This window comes from Mesoplodon mirus, assembly GCF_964341445.2.
Source record: "Mesoplodon mirus genome assembly, chromosome: 9".
In the NCBI taxonomy this organism is placed as follows: domain Eukaryota; kingdom Metazoa; phylum Chordata; class Mammalia; order Artiodactyla; family Ziphiidae; genus Mesoplodon; species Mesoplodon mirus.
The window spans coordinates 103555035-103565535 of NC_138985.1; the positions used below are offsets into that span (position 1 = coordinate 103555035).

General features: G+C 41.7%; 2 gene segments (V, D, J or C); both read left to right on the forward strand.

Moving 5' to 3' along the window:
• Nucleotides 1-349: 349 nt before the first annotated feature.
• LOC309810294 (T cell receptor beta variable 19-like) lies at nucleotides 350-872 on the forward strand. The segment is given in 2 exons: nucleotides 350-398; nucleotides 517-872.
• An 8200-nt stretch (nucleotides 873-9072) lies between these two features.
• LOC309810295 (T cell receptor beta variable 24-1-like) lies at nucleotides 9073-9600 on the forward strand. The segment is given in 2 exons: nucleotides 9073-9121; nucleotides 9251-9600.
• The last annotated feature ends 901 nt before the right edge of the window (nucleotides 9601-10501 follow it).

Sequence of the window (10501 nt, forward strand, 5' to 3'; positions counted from 1 at the left end):
AAAATTGTAGGCATTTCCTTTCCTAGTTTTCATCACAATGAGTGCACAGGCACATGGCATTCTGAGTGTGACTTTGACCAGGAAATGGGGGATTCAGTATCCTCACCATGTGGGCACTTGTCCATTTAGAAGGGATATAAAGAGCTCTGTTAGGCAGAAGAGAAGATGCAAGCGTCTTGATCTCTCTTAACCTTTGTTCCCCATGTGCGAAATCAGCTGTGACAGTCAGTCACCTTACAGCCATTACCAATTCTGCATATTGAGCCAGGGGGAGCCCTAGCTCCCAGCCCCTTCCCTTGGCCTCTCTCAGAGTCTGTGTCTGGAGCTTTACAAATACCTAGTCGTTGCCATGGGTAGCTGGGCCTTCTGCTACGTGGCCCTTTGTCTTCTGGGAGCAGGTGAGCCCAACACCCGGACAGTAAAATCCAATCCTGTATGTGCAGATCCCCACGCCAGCACCCTCTTCTCACGATAGTGTCAGGCTCTCTTCTGGACGTTTGTATCTTTACCCCACAGGACCCATGGATGCTGAAATCTACCAAATGAAATTCCTGCTCGCTGAGGCTGGACGGGATGTGACCCTGGAGTGTAAACAGAGTCTGAGCTACAACGCCATGTACTGGTACCGGCAGGACCCAGGGCAGGGTCTGAGGCTGATTTACTTCTCTGCGGTTGAAAATGATGTTCAGACAGGAGACATATCCGAAGGCTACAGTGTCTCTCGAGAGAAGAAGGAGCTGTTTCCTCTCACTGTGAAGGCGGCTCACACCAACCAAACATCCTTGTACCTCTGTTCTGGTAGCATCACAGTGGAGCACGGCCACAACCCACCTGTGCACAAACCCGCTCCAGCCCTGCAGCTCCCAATATAGCCTTTATCTAAAATTTTTAAAAACGTCCCTTCCTTGCACTCCCAGAATTCTTTTTTTTTTTTTTTTTTTTTTTGCGGTACGCAGGCCTCTCACTGTTGTGGCCTCTCCCATTGCGGAGCACAGGCTCTGGACACACAGGCTCAGCAGCCATGGCTCACGGGCCCAGTCGCTCTGCGGCATGTGGGATCTTCCCAGACCGGGGCACGAACCCGTGTGCCCTGCATCAGCAGGCGGACTCTCAACCACTGCGCCACCAGCGAAGCCCTGCACTCCCAGAATTCTTAATCAAGAACTCACGAGAGGGGCTTCCCTGGTGGCGCAGTGGTTAAGAATCTGCCTGCCAGTGCAGGGGACACAGGTTCAAGCCCTGGTCCAGGAAGATCCCACGTGCCGCGGAGCAACTAAGCCTGTGCGCCACAACTACTGAGCCTGCGCTCTAGAGCCTGTGAGCCACAACTACTGAGCCCACATGCCACAACTACTGAAGCCCACGCACCTAGAGCCCATGCTCCACAACAAGAGAAGCCACTGCAATGAGAAGCCTGCACACCTCAACAAAGAGTAGCCCCTGCTCGCCGCAACTAGAGAAAGCCCAAGTGCAGCAATGAAGACCCAACACAGCCAAAAATAAAATAAATAAAATAAATACATTAAAAAAAAAAAAAAAAAGAACTCATGAGAATAGACCCAGAGGATACACTTTGCTCCTCGGGCATCTGGTTTTTTCATCACTCCTTGTACACTTATCTATATTTTTTCTTGACATTTTCCTAAGTCCCGCTACTTTTCCAAATACAAAGGGTAAAAAATTGAATAGAAAACAGATAATTTATCTAAGGATCTAACAGACTAGTAAGAAAGTAATTATAATGGATTTGAATATAATACACCATGATCAAGTGGGATTTATCCCAGGGATGTAAGGATTCTTCAATATACACAAATCAATCAATGTGATACACCATATTAAAAAATTGAAGAATATAAACCACATGATCATCTCAATAGATGCAGAAAAAGCTTCTGGCAAAATTCAACACCGAGTTATGATAAAAAATCTCCAGAAAGTGGGCATAGAGGGAACCTACCTGAACATAATAAAGGCCATATACGACAAACCCACAGCAAACATCATTCTCAATGGTGAAAAACTGAAAGCATTTCCTCTAAGATCAGGCAAGGATGTCCACTCTCACCACTATTATTCAACATAGTTTTGAAGTCCTAACCACGGCAATCAGAGAAGAAAAAGAAATAAAAGGAATACAAATTGGAAAGAAGAAGTAAAACTGTCACTGTTTGCAGATGACATGATACTATACATAGAGAATCCTAAAGATGCCACCAGAAAACTACTAGAGCTAATCAATGAATTTGGTAAACTTGCAGGATACAAAATCAATGCAGAGAAATCTCTTGCATTCCTATACACCAATGATGAAAAAATCTGAAGGAGAAATTAAGGAAACACTCCCATTTACCAATGCAATCAAAAGAATAAAATACCTAAGAATAAGCCTACCTAGGGAGACAAAAGACCTGTATGCAGAAAACTATAAGACACTGATGAGAGAAATTAAAGATGATACCAACAGATAGAGAGATATACCATGTTCTTGGATTGGAAGAATCAATATTGTGGAAATGACTATACTACCCAAAGCAATCTACAGATTCAATGCAATCCCTATCAAATTACCAATGGCATTTTTTATGGAACTAGAGCAAAAAATCTTAAAATTTTTATGGAGACACAAAAGACCCCAAATAGCCAAAGCAGTCTTGAGGGAAAAAAACGGAGCTGGAGGAATCAGACTCCCTGACTTCAGACTATACTACAAAGGTACAGTAATCAAGACAATATGGTACTGGCACAAAAACAGAAACATAGATCAATGGAAAAAGATAGAAAGCCCAGAGATAAACCCACACACCTATGGTTAACTAATCTATGGCAAAGGAGGCAAGGATATACAATGGAAAATAGTCTCTTCAATAAGCGGTGCTGGGAAAACTGGACAGCTACATGTAAAAGAATGAAATCAGAACACTCCTTAACACCATACACAAAAATAAACTCAAAATGGATTAGAGACCTAAATGTAAGACCAGACACTATAAAACTCTTAGAGGAAAACATAGGAAGAACACTCTTTAACATAAATCACAGCAAGATCTTTTTTGATCCACCTCCTAGAGTAATGGAAGTAAAAACAAAAATAAACAAATGGGACCTAATGAAACTTCAAAGCTTTTGCACAGCAAAGGAAACCATAAACAAGATGAAAAGACAACCCTCAGAATGGGAGAAAATGTTTGCTAACGAATCAACGGAAAAAGGATTAATCTCCAAAATATATAAACAGCTCACGCAGCTCAATATTAAAAAACCAAACAACCCAATCGAAAAATGGGCAGAAGACGTAAATAGACATTTCTCCAAAGAAGACATACAGATGGCCGAGAAGCACATGAAAAGCTGCTCAACATCATTAATTATTAGAGAAATGCAAATCAAAACTACAGTGAGGTATCACCTCACACCAGTTAGAATTGGTATCATCAGAAAATCTACAAACAACAAATGCTGGAGAGGGTGTGGAGAAAAGGGAACCCTCTTGCACTGTTGGTGGGAATGTAAATTGATACAACCACTATGGAGAACAGTATGATGGTTCCTTAAAAAACTAAAAATAGAATTACCATATGACCCAGCAATCCCACTACTGGGCATATACCCAGAGAAAAGCATAATTCAAAAAGACACATGCACCCCAATGTTCATTGCAGCACTATTTACAATAGCCAGGTCATGGAAGCAACCTAAATGCCCATCGACAGACAAATGGATAAAGAAGAAGTGGTACATATATACAATGGAATATTACTCAGCCATAAAAAGGGACAAAATTGGGTCATTTGTTGAGACGTGGATGGATCTAGAGACTGTCATACAGAGTGAAGTAAGTCAGAAAGAGAAAAACAAATATCGTATATTAACGCATATATGTGGAACCTAGAAGAATGGTACAGATGAATTGGTTTGTAGGGCAGAAACTGAGACACAAATGTAGAGAACAAACGTATGGACACCAAGGGGGGGAAACATCGGGGGGAGTGGGGTGGTGTGATGAATCGGGCGATTGAGATTGACATGTATACAATGATGTGTATAAAACTGATGACTAATAAGAACCTGCTGTATAAAAAATAAATTTAAAAAAATTTTAAAAAAGAAAAAAGAATCCGCCTGCCAGTGCAGGGGACACGGGTTCGAGACCTGGTCCAGGAAGATCCCACATTCTGCAGAGCAACTAAGCTCGTGTGCCACAACTACTGAGCCTGCGCTCTAGAGCCTGCGAGTCACAACTACTGAGCCCACGTGCCACAACTACTGAAGCCCGTGCGCCTAGAACCCACGCTCCACAACAAGAGAAGCCACCGCGATGAGAAGCCCGTGCACTGCAACGAAAGGTAACCCCCACTGGACACAGGTAGAGAAAGCCCACGCGCAGCAACGAAAACCCAATTCAGCCAAAAACAAATAAATTTACTTTTTTAAAAAAATAGAAACTATAAATAGAAAAAGCTTCATGTAAATCTGGAAATATGTTTGCGAAAAAGTGTTTAAGAACACTTTAAAAATGACTTACGTTATCCAGTTTGATCAGGAGCCCAGACAGAGGGTAACACTTATAAACTCCTTGTAATGGTGTCAGTTTGACAATAGAGATCAAGAACCTTAAAAACGCAGTAAGCATTATAGTAATTCTATAATTATAATAAAGATAACTTGGGAACTTGGCTTTGGGTCAAAATGGATAGTTGTTACTTATTTGTCCTACATCCTTAAGCCACTATAAAACCTGACAAAAGTTTTAAAGCAACAGTTTTCAGACATTAGACAGCAGGCAGTAGAGGGCTGTCATCCCTGAGAAGAGGAAACATACAAGTCTCTGCCTTAGTACAGTTTCTGGACTGAGGCACGAGGACGTGGAGACCAGGCAGAGCATAGTGGTCTGACTGAGTCGGGGAGACAGAGACCAGAGCTCGGGGCTGTGGAAGTTGCTGATACTGCAGGGTCAGCTGCTGTAGAGAAGGGAGCTGGGCATAAACAGAGCTCCCAACATTGCATGGAGTCCCCTTTATTCTTCAGTCAAATAGTAACAGCAGGTGCATAACAGAGAACACCCCCCTCCCCCATGTCCTGGCAGAGAGCAGTTGCTGGGGAGCTGTGAGAAAAATGGAGATTCTGGCATCACACAGTCATGGGAGGCATGAATCCTGACCAGCCAGAGTGGAGAGACCTCGCTGACACCCTGGGAAAACACCTGGCACCCCTGGTGGGGATCACACCTCGGGAGAAGGGCTACCCAAGTCCTAGAGTGAGAGCCACTCTAGAACTGCCCCAACAAAGCTCAACAAGCCTCAAAGGGATCTACCTGATCTGCCAATAAACTGCCTTTTAGAGAAAAATATCGCAGCACTTGTTAAATAAAGGCAAAAGAAAATCTAGACTCTCAAAAATGTAGCATCTGCAATTTGAATCATGCAGTAAAAAAAGTATTAGACATGGGAATAAATGGGAAGATATGAGTTGTACATAGAAAAAAACTGGCAATAGAAACCAACCCTAAATAACACAGATGTTCAGACAAGGATTTTTAGGAGCCATTATAAAAATATGTTCAAGAATTTAGAGGAAAATATGATAATAATTTGATCAACTGATAAAAGTGTTTAGCCCATAACAATCAAGACAAAAAGGAAAAAAACACAAATTACCATATCAATGATGAAAAAAGAAAATATGGACACAACAGACGTTAAAGTGATAGAATATCATAAATAAGTATATGCCAAAAATTCTACAACTTAGATTGAGATTATTTGAAAAACACAATTTACCAAACTGACTCAACATGAAATTAGAAATATGAAGAACATGATATGTAGGAAATTGAATTCTTTATCAAAAACATTCCCTCAAAGGAACTACAAATCCAGATTCCTTTACTGGTGAATTCTATCAAACATTTAAGGAAAAAAACAATGTCAACTTCACCTAATTTTTCTTAGAAGACAAAAGAGGAAGAAGCACTTCATAACTCATTATATAAAGCCAGCAAAACCCTAATGCCAAAATCTGACAAAGATATTATAGAACAATATCCTTTATGACCACAGATGAAAAAAATTCTTCCCAATATATTAACAAACCCAATCCAAAAGAATATGTGTATATGTATGTATGCACGTGTGTATGTGTTTATACACATATAATGGTAATGCATCATGACCAAGTGGATTTATTGCAAGAGAAACAACGGGTTAGCATTCAAACATCAATGTAGGTCATCATATTAGCAAAATAATGAAGAATAATCATTTGACCATCTCAATAGATGCTGAGAAAACATTTGACAAAATCCAGTACTCTTTCAAAATGAACACTCACAGCAAACTGGTAATAGAAGAGAACGTTTTCAATCTGGTAGAGATTATCAGCGAAAAATTTATGACTCACATCCTATTTAATGGTGAATATTGGACACTTTGCTCCTATAATAGGGAACAAGGCATGATGTTTCTCTCACTACTTTTCCTCAACATTATACCGGAGGTCTTAACCAGTATCATAGGGCCAAAAAAAATGAAATAAAAGTCCTAAATATTGTTAAGGAAGAGGTGAAATTATCAGATTACATGATTATTTATATAGGAATCAATGAACCACAACTAGAAATAATTAATGAATTTAGAAAGATCACAAGATACAAGGTCAATATTAAAAAACCAAGTGTCTTTATACTAGTTGCAAACGACTGAAAAATAACCTTCAGGAAACAATTCCATATATGATAGTATCAATAACAAATACATTTAGCAAATGATGTTCAATGAAAAACTCCAAAATGTCACAAAGGGAAACTAAAGAAAATATTAAAAATGGAAAGATACCTGTTTATGGATTGAAAATTTCAATGCATTAAGGTAGCAATTTTCTCAACAAATAAAGTTGAAACAAATGGATGAGCACATGGAGGGAAATGAACTTTACTGATACCTCATATCATAAACAAAAATCAATTTGAGGTGGATGATAGGCCTAAGTGTAAAGGCTAAACTACAAATCTTTTAGAGGAAAATGCCTTTGTGAGTTGACGGTAGGCAAACATTTCTCATGACACAGAAAGCAGTAACCAGTAGTAAAAAGTCGTTTCTCCTTTGGCTTCCTTTGTGCCCGAGGATGTTTGTTATACAGATCAGTAATTCACAAATAAGAGTGTTTTCAGCGTCCCGAGGATCACATCCATGAATACACAGCACACGGTTGGCAAAGAGCTCGGCGTGTGGGTGAGAATGAGAGGTTGTGCTCTGAGAGGTCTGAAGATAAGTCAGAGGAAAAGTGGGTTTTAAGTAAGACTTGAGGGCCATACGAGCTACCCAGAGTAGGGGGAATATTGGTCCATGCCATCAAGGACCCTCTTGGTTGCCCAGAAATAAGTGTCTTTTTCAACTCCATTCCCATCCAATAGGTGTCTCTTCCATTCATTCCTCTGATAATAGTCTCTCACTCCTCCTCAGGCATAGATTCTGCTCCCAGATGATTTCTGCTTCTTCTCTCCTTGCCATGCATCTCCAAACGGCTCCTGTAGGACTCCACTGGACCCGAGTCCCCTGTTCTCTCAACGGTTGTGACCCCCCAATACTAGGTTATATTCAGCTCTCAAATCTCTCTTCTGCTCAAATCACTGCCTACAGCCGGGGGCAGCAAAACAGTACGTTTAAGAATTGCAAATTAGTGCAATGATATTTTACCATTAAGGACAAACCCAAAATGATACTCTTTATTATAATTACCCTGTTTGTGTTCATTGAACCCCAGGATAAGCAATTTACTGGAATAAATTCACCGTTCTATTGGTATGAGTAATGGAGACCTCTACCAGAAAGAGAGAGAAGAGAGAGAACACTGGACTGTATCCTATGGAATGATGCACTGGCTGAAAATGCGCTTGGGTGCTCCTAAATAAATCAGGAACTCTGCAAAATAACACAGGAGAGAGAGAAGCCAAGTGGGATAAACAAGAGAGGCCATGAATTGGTCATTACTGAAGCCAGGTAATGTGGGGACATGGAAGCTCATTATACGATTACATCTACTTGGAGTATGTTAGAAGTTTTCATAATCCAAAGGAAAAATATTTTTAAAAAGGCTTTCCCAATGTGAGGCGCAGCAGGATTGATTGGTGTGAGATGTCATGGTGTATCCACAGATGGGGTGGAGTCAGGACAAGCACAAGTGGCAAACAACGTTTGCTTATTACATCACAAAGGGTTTCACGCCATTGTTGTTTAACTGTGTTATTATTTGTAACTTGTTGCCTTGAAATACCGAACACTTTCCTCCTAAAATCAGGAACAATTTATGTTATGCTAAAATGACCTGTCTTTAAGGAGCCACTTACAGTTAATTCAAGATATGAGTGAAGGTGTTAATATTTCTTTGAAATCCACACACACATTCAATGAATATCTTCCTGCAGTGAGCCAATGCTTTCAGTAAAGATCTGCATCTTGAAAACATTGACCAAAAAGGCAGCAGCCATTAAAGAACAGTGTCAATCTGGAACAAAGTTATACTGTTGCCCGTCTTTTAAAAAAAATCTCAAATCTTGCAGTGCATATGTTCAAATTGCATAGCTTATCTAGACCTGAGTTAGAAAAATAAATAAGTGCAGAAAAAATAGAAATGTGACAGTGTCACAACCTTCCAATGAGACTAGCCTCCTTTTATTTGAGAGGATTCTGAATTTTCTCGGTGGCCTAGCCAATTGGGAGGATGATGCTTCCTTGAATGACTGAAATAGATAAGGCCTGAGAAGAGGGAGAGGGACTTCTCTCTGATAGATGGCAGAGAAGTAGCAGGAAGAGACGAGGAGGAAGTGAGGGTTTCAGCATCTGCGGATGGATATACACTAAGCTAAAGCACCACCCGCCTAAGGAGTAAGGGAGTGAAGAAGGTTAGACCCTTGTGGGTTGTGGTGGGAAGGGGTGTGGCTGCATCTTTCTCCAAAACCCACTAAGTTGGGAGGGACAATGACATCACAGACTGAATCCTTGCAGTTTCCTATTTCCGTGTCCTGTTCCCCCAACACTCAAAGCTAAGACCATCTTCTTCCTGCCTCTCGTCACCATGGGCTCCATGCTCCTCTGCTGTGTGGTCTTTTGTCTCCTGGGAACAGGTGCGTTCAGGAAACATGGGGGAATCCCTGCCTTCAATTTTCCAGGTCGTGGCCAAAGCTTCTCCCTGAAGACTGTGGCAAGGACCCTTCCTAGGTTCTGTCTCCAGTTTTTGTCGTGTTTCCTCACAGGCTCCATGGATGCTGGTATCACCCAGACTCCAAGGAATAGGATCGCAAACACAGGAAAGAGCACTGTACTGGAATGTTCTCAGACTAAGGGTCATGAGTCTATGTACTGGTATCGACAAGACCCAGGACTGGGGCTCCGGCTGATCTACTACTCCCACAGTGTCAATGATATTAACGAAAGAGATGTCTCCGATGGGTACAGGGTCTCTCGTAAGGGGCAGAATTTCTCCCTCTTCCTAGAGCCCGCCACCCCCAACCAGACAGCCCTCTACTTCTGCGCCAGCAGTATTTGCACAGTGCTTCCTGGCCACCTGCTCTCTACACAGAAAGACGGGCACCTTTGCTCATAAGGGCACAGAGTCTTCCTAGATGTGGGATGTGGGACCCTTAGAGGTCGTTCTATGCTGTGTGAGCCTCAGTCTGAACTTAGGGCCACCGTGGGTCAGTGTCCCCAGGCCATGGGATGACTCCGAAACCACAAGCTAGACTGAACCTACCTCCCCTGCCTACTGACCCTCTTTACCTATTCTAGTGGGGCTAGCCCAATATTGTCCTCCCTGAGCATTTGGGAACACCATCATGATTTGCAATAAAAGCATTTCTTATTAGCGCATCCACAGTGTGGCTTTTAATGGTCCTTTGGCCTCTGTCTCCACCCACCCTGCAACATCCCCATCCATTCTGTTCCTGCCAGCCTCTTCCCATCCCAGTCCTTCCAAGTCCTACTGTTTAGCTCTGTAGTTGGCTGCCTTTATACCAAAAACAAACTACCTTGTTTTCTAAAACTTCATTCTAAGTAAATTTAACCACCATTAAATCTGACTCAGAAGGTGAAATTCAAGTACGAGAGACTGTGATCTATAAAAGTTATCTTTCATCTACGGCCTGACACTTGGATCTCTACCGAGATCAATCTTAACCTGCAGGAACGGATAGACTTGCTTCATTTTCTGGATATACCGAATTCCAAAATATTTGCCTGCAGTCCAGCATAGAACCAAAGCTAGGAGCTTGGAGATTCCCTTTTCTCTCAAGGCATTGGGAAATAACCCTGACTGCCCTGCAGGGAGGACCCTCCTAGGAGCCAGTGAACTCTAGACACAAAAATACTTAATCAAGGGCTGCAAGCATGGTAAAAGTCTGCCTGAAAATCAGGTTGAAGCCTTCCTCATGTGCTTTGTCTTCTTAACTCATAAACCTCGATTATTTCCACAGAAGAATCCACAGGACCTGGTGACAGTTCAGATACAA